The sequence below is a fragment of the Aegilops tauschii genome, chromosome 3, assembly GCF_002575655.3.
Source record: "Aegilops tauschii subsp. strangulata cultivar AL8/78 chromosome 3, Aet v6.0, whole genome shotgun sequence".
Taxonomy (NCBI): Eukaryota; Viridiplantae; Streptophyta; class Magnoliopsida; order Poales; family Poaceae; genus Aegilops; species Aegilops tauschii.
The window spans coordinates 491,891,760-491,901,206 of NC_053037.3; the positions used below are offsets into that span (position 1 = coordinate 491,891,760).

The following is a 9,447-nucleotide window of genomic DNA, read 5'->3' on the forward strand; positions in this document are numbered from 1 at the left end:
AAAACATGATCATCTCATACAATAACGTATATCACATCATATCTTGACCATATCACATCACAACATACCCTGCAAAAACAAGTTAGACGTCCTCTACTTTGTTGTTGCAAGTTTTATGTGGCTGTTACAGGCTTCTAGCAAGAACCGTTCTTACCTACGCAAAAACCACAACGGTGATTCATCAAGTTTGCTGTTTTAACCTTCTTCAAGGACCAGACGAAGTCAAATTTGATTCAACTAAAGTAGGAGAAACACACACCCGCCAGCCACCTTTATGTAAAACTAGTTGCATGTCAGTCGGTGGAACCGGTCTCATGTGCGTGGACATGTAAGGTTGGTCCGGGCCGCTTCATCCCACAATACCACCGAATCAAAATAAGACGTTGTTGGTAAGCAGTATGACTATCACCACCCACAACTCTTTGTGTTCTACTCGTGCATATAATCTATGCATAGACCTAGGTCATGATGCCACAGTTGGGTAACGTTGCATGGAAAAGAAAAAAAATCTACGCACACGCAATGATCTATCCATGGAGATGCATAGAAATGAGGGGGGAGTATGTCTATGTACCCTCGTAGACCCTAAGCGCAAACGTTTCACAATGCGGTAGATGTAGTCGAACTTTCTTCGTGCTCCAATCGATCTAGTACTGAACGCACGGCACCTCCGCGTTCTGCACACGTTCAACTCGGCGACGTCCTCCACCTTCATGATCCAGCAAGACGGTGAGGTAGTAGATGAGTTCCGGCAGCACGACGGCGTGGTGATGGTGATGGTGAAGTGATCTTCGTAGGGCTTTGCCTAAGCACTATGAAAATATGATCGGGGGTGTAAACGGTGGAGGGGGGGCGCCGCACACGGCTAGGCAATTGTCTAGGGTGTGCTAGGCGCCCCCTCCCACATATATATATAGGTGGAGGGAGAGAGGAGGCTGCCAGGAGGCGCCCCAAGTAGGCCGAATCCTACTTGGGGTCTTTCCTTGGCCGCGCCCCCTTCCTTATTTGTCGGAGGGGGAAAGAGAAAGGGGGAGAGGGAAGGAAGGGGGAGGCCGAATCCCCCCTTTCCTTTCCCCATTGGTTGCCTGCCAAGGGGGGGCGCGCCAGCCCCCTATGGGCTAGTGTGCTCCCCTCTAAAGGCCAACAGGCCCATCATCCTCCCCGAGGTGTCCGGTACCCCCTCCGGTGCTCCGATGACTACCCGGTACACTCTGAAACACTTCCGGTGTCTGAATACCATCTTCCTATATATCAATCTTTACCTCTCGACCATTTCGAGACTCCTTGTCATGTCCGTGATCTCACCTGGGACTCCAAACAACATTCAGTCACCAAAACATATAACTCATATAACACTATATCGTCAATGAATGTTAAGCGTGCGGACCCTACGGGTTCAAGAACTATGTAGATATGACCGAGACACCTTTCCGGTCAATAACCAATAGCGGAACCTGGATGCCCATATTGGCTCCTACATATTCTACGAAGATCTTTATCGGTCAAACCATTATGACAACATACGTAATTCCCTTTGTCCATCGGTATGTTACTTGCGTGAGATTCAATCGTCGGTATTTTCATACCTAGTTCAATCTCGTTACGGCAAGTCTCTTTACTCGTTCTATAATACATCACCTCGGGACTAACTCCTTAGTCATTTGCTTGCAAGCTTATGATGTGTATTACCGAGAGGGCCCAGAGATACCTCTTCGAAACTCGGAGTGACAAATCCTAATCTCGATCTATGCCAACTCAACGAACACCTTCAGAGATACCTGTAGAGCATCTTTATGATCGCCCAATTACGTTGTGGCGTTTTATAGAACACAAGGTATTCCTCCGGTATCTGGGAGTTGCATAATCTCATAGTCGAAGGAATATGTATTTGACATTAAGAAAGCAATAGCAATAAAACTGAATGATCATTATGCTAAGCTTACAGATTGGTCTTGTCCATCACATCATTCTCCTAATTATGTGATCCCATTATGAAATGACAACACATGTCTATGTTTAGGAAACCTTAACCATCTTTGATCAACAAGCTAGTCTAGTAGAGGCTTACTAGGGACACGGTGTTTGTTTATGTATTCACACGTGTATTTAAGTTTCCGATGAATACAATTCTAGCATGAATAATAAACATTTATCATGAATAAGGAAATATAAAATAACAACTTTATTATTGCCTCTAGGGCATATTTCCTTCAAATGTCACCTCGGGAATCCACGAGTTGAGTGCCAAAACATGTATCAAGTGAATCAATATAATACCCCATTGTCACCACGGGTATCTATATGCAAGACATACATCAAGTGTTCTCAAATCCAATATTCAATACAACATAACAAAACCTCAAAGAGCAAGACTCAATTCATCACAAGAAGATAGAGAGGGAAGAACACCATAAGATCCAAACATATTGACAAAGCTCACGGTACATCAAGATCGTGCCAAATCAAGAACACGAGAGAGAGAGAGAGAGAGATCAAACATATAGCTACTAGTATATACCCTCAGCCCCAAGGGTGAACTACTCCCTCCTCATCATGGTAGCCGCCGGGATGATGAAGAGGACCTTCGGTGATGATTTCCCCCTCCAGCAGGGTGCCGGAACGGGGTCCCAATTGGTTTTTCGTGGCTACAGAGGCTTGCGGCGGCGGAACTTCTCATCTAGCGTTCTTTCTGGGGGTTTGGGTATTTATATGAATTTTTGGCGTTGGTCTCACGTCAAGGGGGTGCCTGAGGGGCCCACAATTACGGGGGGCGCGCCCTAGGGGGTGGTGAAGGAAATATGCCCTAGAGGCAATAATAAAGTTGTTATTTTATATTTCCTTATCCATGATAAAGGTTCATTATTCATGCTAGAGTTGAATTGATCGGAAACCTTATGTGACAGCCTGATTTTTGGCCCTTTCTTTTTCTTTTGTTTTTCCGAGGTTTTTGCCTGAGTTTTTCTTTTTCATGGCTTTGTGGTCTGGAAACTTAAGAAGATGCCCTCTTCTTTGTTTTCAGAGTGGCTTGTCATTCCCAAATCTTTCCCTGGACCCTGTCATTTTCATCCTAGCCCAAATCCCTATATTCTTTTTTTGGAATATTCCTTTTCTATTAAAGGAATAACTCAAATTGCCCTAGGTTGTGAAGCAACCTATATTTCCCTCACTCCTAAAATTCCCAAATAATTCTCATAAATTGTTTGGGTCATATCTTGCTCCAAAATGGCAAAACATTTCATTGCCATGTTCAAAAATAATCCTCTAATAATTCATTTCCTATTCTGCCCTAAATGGCACATTGTGAAGCAAGTGCCATTTTACTTTGCCCAATTGACCTCAAACTCCTTGGACATATTTTCATGTCCATATCACTGCCACATGCCAAAATGTAACCTCATTTGCCTAGTAATTATTTAATTATGATTTTCCAAAGTTTCTGTCCAGAAAGAAGCTTTGTGAAGGAGGTACAAGCTAGGAATATCCAAATGAGTTTCCATTTTGCATGATACCTCATATCATCATATCATAGCCCTCCATCAAAGTTGAGCTCATGTAATGCCTCCATGTGAGCTCATCTTCAATTCTTTGATTCTGCCCAAAATTTCAGTTTGTGAAGCAAGTATATTTTATCTTGCTCCATTATGGCTGTAAATTTTTCTAGACCTTTTAGTACCCTTATATCTTCCCTCCTCCAAGTTGTGGCTCAACCCCTTTGACCATTTGCCCTGTGGAATGTCTCCAAGTTTCTGGTCAGAATAAATCTTTCCAAAGCAAGTGCTATTTTGGTTCATCCAAATGGCATGAAACTCCTTGGGCATCTTAATATCTTCAAATCATTGGGCCATAACCATTTTCAGCTCAATTGATACAACTATGTGAGTGCATCATCCAAATTTTCATTTCTGACCAGTGAGTCACTTTCTACAGCAACCACCCTCTAAACTCCTCCTCTTAAGCTGACCATTAGAGCACTGCTCAAGCTCGTTTGTGATGCTCCAGAGCCTTCCCCGTGCCTATATAAGGGACCCCCGACCTCCTCCGCAGCTCACAGCCCCCTCCCCCGCCTCATTTGCGCTCTGGAATCGCCGCATCTCGCCGTTGTTCGCCGTCACCCTCCATGGCCGCCTCGGCCTCGGCTTGGGTCCGGCCACCACAGGCCTCCCCACGCCTCTCCTCCACGTCCATCGACCTCCCCTCGTCCCACTCAGCCGCCCCACCCCCTTGCCCCCTCGCCGGAGCGGCCGCATCGCCGAAGAACCCCGTCACCCGAAGCTCTCTGCCTCTCCCATGGCGCCGCCTCTCCCCTCCGTCCCGTGCCTCCCCGGCAGCCGCCTTTCCTCTGGATGGGTGCGGCTGGCCGCTGCGGTCCCGCCGGTGGCCGCGCCACGGCTGGGGATCGCCGGAGCCGGCCGGCCCCTTGGCCTCTTCCCTCCCCTGCCGCTGCTCTGCTTCACGCGAGGCACAGGCGCGGGAGGAAGGAGACGAGCGCCCGTGCCCCCTCGCCCTGCGCCTGGGACCCACGCGCCAGTGGCCCAGGGCCCAGGTCCAGGTGGCAAGTGGAAGCGTATTTCCGAGAGTACGTCTCCTCTTCTGAAAGCGTATTCTATTTCTACTTCGGCCGGAAGTACGTTTTCCAAGTCAGAAAGCGTATTTTCGCAAACCTGTTTCTACCTTATCCACTCAGGGACCCGTTGGTGATAATTGTTTTTCACAGATTAGTCCCTGTTCTTCCAACCTTCACAACTTTTCAACCGTAACTCCAAATGAGGTGATTCCAAAGCCTATTTCTTCGTTTCATCGAGCCCGTTCTGTTGGTTTCATTTTCACTATGGTTTGACACTGTGAAAATGACCTTTTTGCCCTTGCGCGTAAACAGCCCCTCCGAGAGAGAACTGTTTCCGGCAAATCTTTCCGCGGCTTCACCGCACTTCTCCCCGGTGACTTCTTCCACCCCAGGCAAGCCACAATACCCACTTGCATGATAGTCATGCAGTAGCCATGGTTTTCAACTTGAATCTTTATTAAATGTTTGCTTGTTGTAAAGATGGTTATCGTTGTTCCGGTGATGTTTAGATTTGCATGTTCACTTTTGTGCTAGGTTGTCTTGTACTCTGTTATCATGTTCTACCTGCTAGTATTTCCTTTCATATATTTGTGCTTGCTAGTAGTACATGTTGATGTACTGGTGATGTTCATGCTAGTCAGTATGTCGTGCTCAGTGGATATGATTCATTGTTGATATGGTGGATAGTATGTGATACCGTCATGATTATGTTGATATCATGTCCATGCATTGTAATTTGCATCATGTTATTTTATCATGGCTCAGCATATTTGCATTCAAGTTAACCGGATTAAATTGAACTTGAACAACTGTTGGCTGAGTCATGGTGCCGCTGAATCGATGCTGACCAGTGCAACCACGCTTACCGGTATGGGACGGTCCTAACTGGGTCTATTGTCGTGCCTCTCGCCGGTGCCTCCAACGAGGGAAGGTTATGGGCGCGCGCTACCCTGATCAGGTAGGCGGACATAACCTTGTGTGCCCGTTGTTGTTTTTATGGATCCGGTCCCCGTGAGGGACGTTTGGCCACGACGGTGGTCGTTGTGTTTTTGGTAGACACGGGGCCACCCAGGACTAGCCCAATGGGGAGTGAGTCGGAGTGGCCGGGAGAGTGTCATGGCAGTAGATCGGTTTTGTCAGAACGCCGTTGGTCCACCCGAATGGGAGTACGAGGCCATGGGTTCCGTGGTGTGGGTACAGTGTACTAACCTCTGCAGAGTGTATATTAAATCTATCGATAGTCGTGCCCGCGGATAAGGGCCCAGCTCGTGTCGGTCCCACCGTGAGTCAACAGTATTAATAATAACTTGATTAATGACAACCCCGGTTCGACGATGAGATAAGTTGGTTGTGATCACCGGAAAGATCACCGTTTGAGACCAAGTGTTGGTCATGGTTGTGATCGCCGGAATGATCACCGTGGTATCGAGGATACCGAGTTGTTGGATATTCGTGATGTTGTGCGAGAATCATGGGTAAAGATCAAGCTCCTTGTGGTCATTTAATGATTACTACGGTATTGTTTATACCAAGCTTGATTTGATCCTGAGATGATTGTGTGATGTCCGAGGTTGGTAAGTGATGCATGTGATGGTTACGTAGTAACCCGAGCAGAATAAATGGTGCATGTAGTGTCATCATGTTGCATGCTAGTATCATCAGCTTTATATGTTCATGCCATGATCATATATTGTCCTAGCGATATTATGTTCATATTGTTCATGCCATGTTATCCTGATGATCTCATGATAATCCCTGATTAACCTGTAATTGCCATGCTGTTGTTTGTCTTGAATGCATCTGGTTAATTGTGAGCTTGCAAGTACATTCAATGTACTGACCTGGCGTGTCATGCCAGCTTGCAGGTCGTGCCTGGATTACATGCTTGTTTGCCGTGGATTCTTTGTTTGCGAGCTAGGATAAGCGTTCCAGCCAGAGTCCCTGCGGAGTGGAGTTCACCACCGTCGTCGTTGTTCCGCTGCTAGAGTTATTCCGCTGCTTCGAGTTGTTCTGCTGCTTGCATAGAGCAACTGAGGATGGCGTAGTGTCGCCGTGCCGATTTTATTCATTGTAATATCGGAGACCTTGTATTCATATTCGTGTAATAATAGAAAGCTGGTTTGTTCTATGCTAAGCAGTGCCGTATTCCAGAAGACTTCTCCTCGATCTCTGGGCTAGAATACGGGGCGTTCCGGTTTCTCTGAGCCGGGGTGCCACACCTTAATACATGTGTGAATACATAAACAAACATAGTGTCCCTAGTGGCCTCTACTAGACAAGCTCGTTGATCAAAGATGGTTAAGGTTTCCTAACCATGGACATGGGTTGTCATTTGATAACGGGATCACATCATTAGTAGAATGATGTGATGGACAAGGCCCATCCGTTAGGTTAGCATAATGATCGTTCAGCTTTATTGCTATTGCTTTCTTCATGGCAAATACATATTCCTTCGACTATGAGATTACGCAACTCCCGGATACCGGAGGAATGCCTTGTGTACTATCAAACCTCACAACGTAACTGGGTAATTATAAATATGCTTTACAGGTATCTCCGAAGGTGTCTGTTGTGTTGGCATAGATCAAGATTAGGATTTGTCACTGCGAGTATCGGAGAGGTATCTCTTGGCCCTCTCGGTAATACACATCATAAGCTTGCAAGCAAACGACTAAGGAGTTAGTCACGAGGTGTTGTATTATGGAACGAGTAAAGAGACTTGCCGGTAACGATATTGAACTAGGTATGAAGATACCGACGATCCAATCTCGAGCAAGTAACATAATGATGGACAAAGGGAATTACGTATGTTGTCATAACGGTTCAACCCGATAAAGATCTTCATAGAATATGTAGGAGCAAATATGAGCATCCAGGTTCCGCTATTGGTTATTGACCGAAGAGGTGTCTCGGTCATGTCTACATAGTTCTCGAACCCGTAGGGTCCGCACGCTTAACGTTCGATGACGATATAGTATTATGAGTTATGTGATTTGGTGACCGAATGTTATTCGGAGTACCGGATGAGATCACAGACATACCGAGGAGTCTCTAAATGGTCGAGAGGTAAAGACTGATATATAGTATGATGGTATTCGGACACTGGAAGTGTTCCGGAGGGTACCGAGTACTTATCGGGTCGCCGGAAGGGGTTCCGGGAACCCCTGACAAAAGATATGGGCATTATGGGCCGAGAGGGGAAACACACCAACCACAAGGGGCTAGTGTGCCCCCCATGTGGGCCAGCCAAGGTGGAGAAGGAATGGGGAAGGAGGAAAGGAAAGAAAGGGAACATGATTCCCCCTTCCTTCCCCCTCCCCCCTCTTTCCTTCCCCCTCCGATAAATATGGGAGGGGCGCGCGGCTTGGGAGGAGCCCAAGTAGGATTCAGTCCTACTTGGGGTGCCTCATAGCCTCTCCCCTGCCCCTCCCACCTATATATATATCTGGGAAGGGGGGCGCCTAGCACATACCAGATCAATTGTTAGCCATGTGCGCCCCCCACAGTTTACACCCCCGGTCATATTTTCGTAGTGCTTAGGCGAAGCCCTGCGGAGATCACTTCACCATCACCGTCACCATGCCGTCGTGCTGACGGAACTCATCTACTACCTCGACGATTTGCTGGATCAAGAAGGCGAGGGACGTCACCGAGCTGAACGTGTGCAAAACGCGGAGGTGCCGTGCGTTCGGTACTTGATCGGTTGACGTGAGAAGAAGTTCGACTACATCAACCGTGTTGTGAAACGCTTCCGCTTACGGTCTACGAGGATACGTAGACACACTCTCCCCCTCGTTGCTATGGATCTCCGTGGATAGATCATTGCGTGTGCGTAGAATTTTTTTGTTTTTCCGTGCAATGATTCCCAACAGTGGTATCACAACCAGGTCTACACGTAGATGATATGTACGAGTAGAACACAAAGAGTTGTGGGTGGTGATAGTCATACTGCTTGCCTCCAATGTCTTATTTTGATTCGGCGATATTGTGGGATGAAGTAGCCCGGACCAACCTTACATGTCCACGCACATGAGACCGGTTCCACCGACTGACATGCAACTAGTTTTGCATAAAGGTGGCTGGCGGGTGTCAGTTTCTCCTAATTTAGTTGAATCGAATTTGACTGCGGCCGGTCCTTGAAGAAGGTTAAAACAACAAAATTGATGAAACACCGCTGTGGTTTTATGTGTAGGTAAGAGCGGTTCTTGCTAGAAACCCATAGCAGCCACGTAAAACTTGCAACAACAAAGTAGAGGACGTCTAACTTGTTTTTGCAGGGTATGTTGTGATGTGATATGTTCAAGACATGGTGTGATATATGTTATTGTATAACATGATCATGTTTTGTAATTTATCTGGCAACTAGCAGGACCCTTATGGTTGTCTCTTTATTGTATGAAATTCATACGCCTTGTAATTGCTTTACTTTATCGCTATGAGTTAGCAATAGTTGTAGAAGCAATAGTTGGCGAGACAACCACAACGGAACGATGGAGATCAAGGTGTCAAGCCAATGACAATGGAGATCATGACGATGCTTTGGAGATGGAGATCAAAAGCACGAGATGATGATGGCCATATCATGTGATGGCAGCTGGAACTACGTCGGTATTTCCCCGGAGGGGGAGGGATGATGTAGCACAGCGACGGTAGAGTATTTCCATCTGTTATGAAACCAAGGTATCGAACCAGTAGGAGAACCAAGCAACACAACGTAAATAACACCTGCACACAAATAACAACACCTCGCAAGCCGACGAGTTAAAGGGGTTGTCAATCCCTTCCGGGGTACGGCGCCTCAAGATAGGCAAGTGGACGTGGGATAAATTGTAATAGATTGATAGATCGAACGCCAAATAAAATAAATAAAGATAAAACGCAGC

At 46.6% G+C, this 9,447-nt stretch overlaps 1 long non-coding RNA gene across 3 annotated transcripts; it reads left to right on the top strand.

Annotated features, from left to right (window-relative positions):
- Positions 1 to 2,925: 2,925 nt before the first annotated feature.
- LOC120976168 (uncharacterized) lies at positions 2,926 to 6,698 on the top strand. Of its 3 annotated transcripts, none has more exons than XR_012205419.1 (4): positions 2,926 to 4,576; positions 4,685 to 4,768; positions 4,877 to 4,956; positions 6,423 to 6,698. It is a non-coding gene; the product is annotated as an uncharacterized lncRNA (long non-coding RNA). The 3 variants fall into 3 exon arrangements; XR_012205418.1 differs by having other exon boundaries at positions 3,721 to 4,624; positions 4,715 to 4,768; XR_012205417.1 differs by having other exon boundaries at positions 3,730 to 4,576; positions 4,715 to 4,768.
- Positions 6,699 to 9,447: the final 2,749 nt, after the last annotated feature.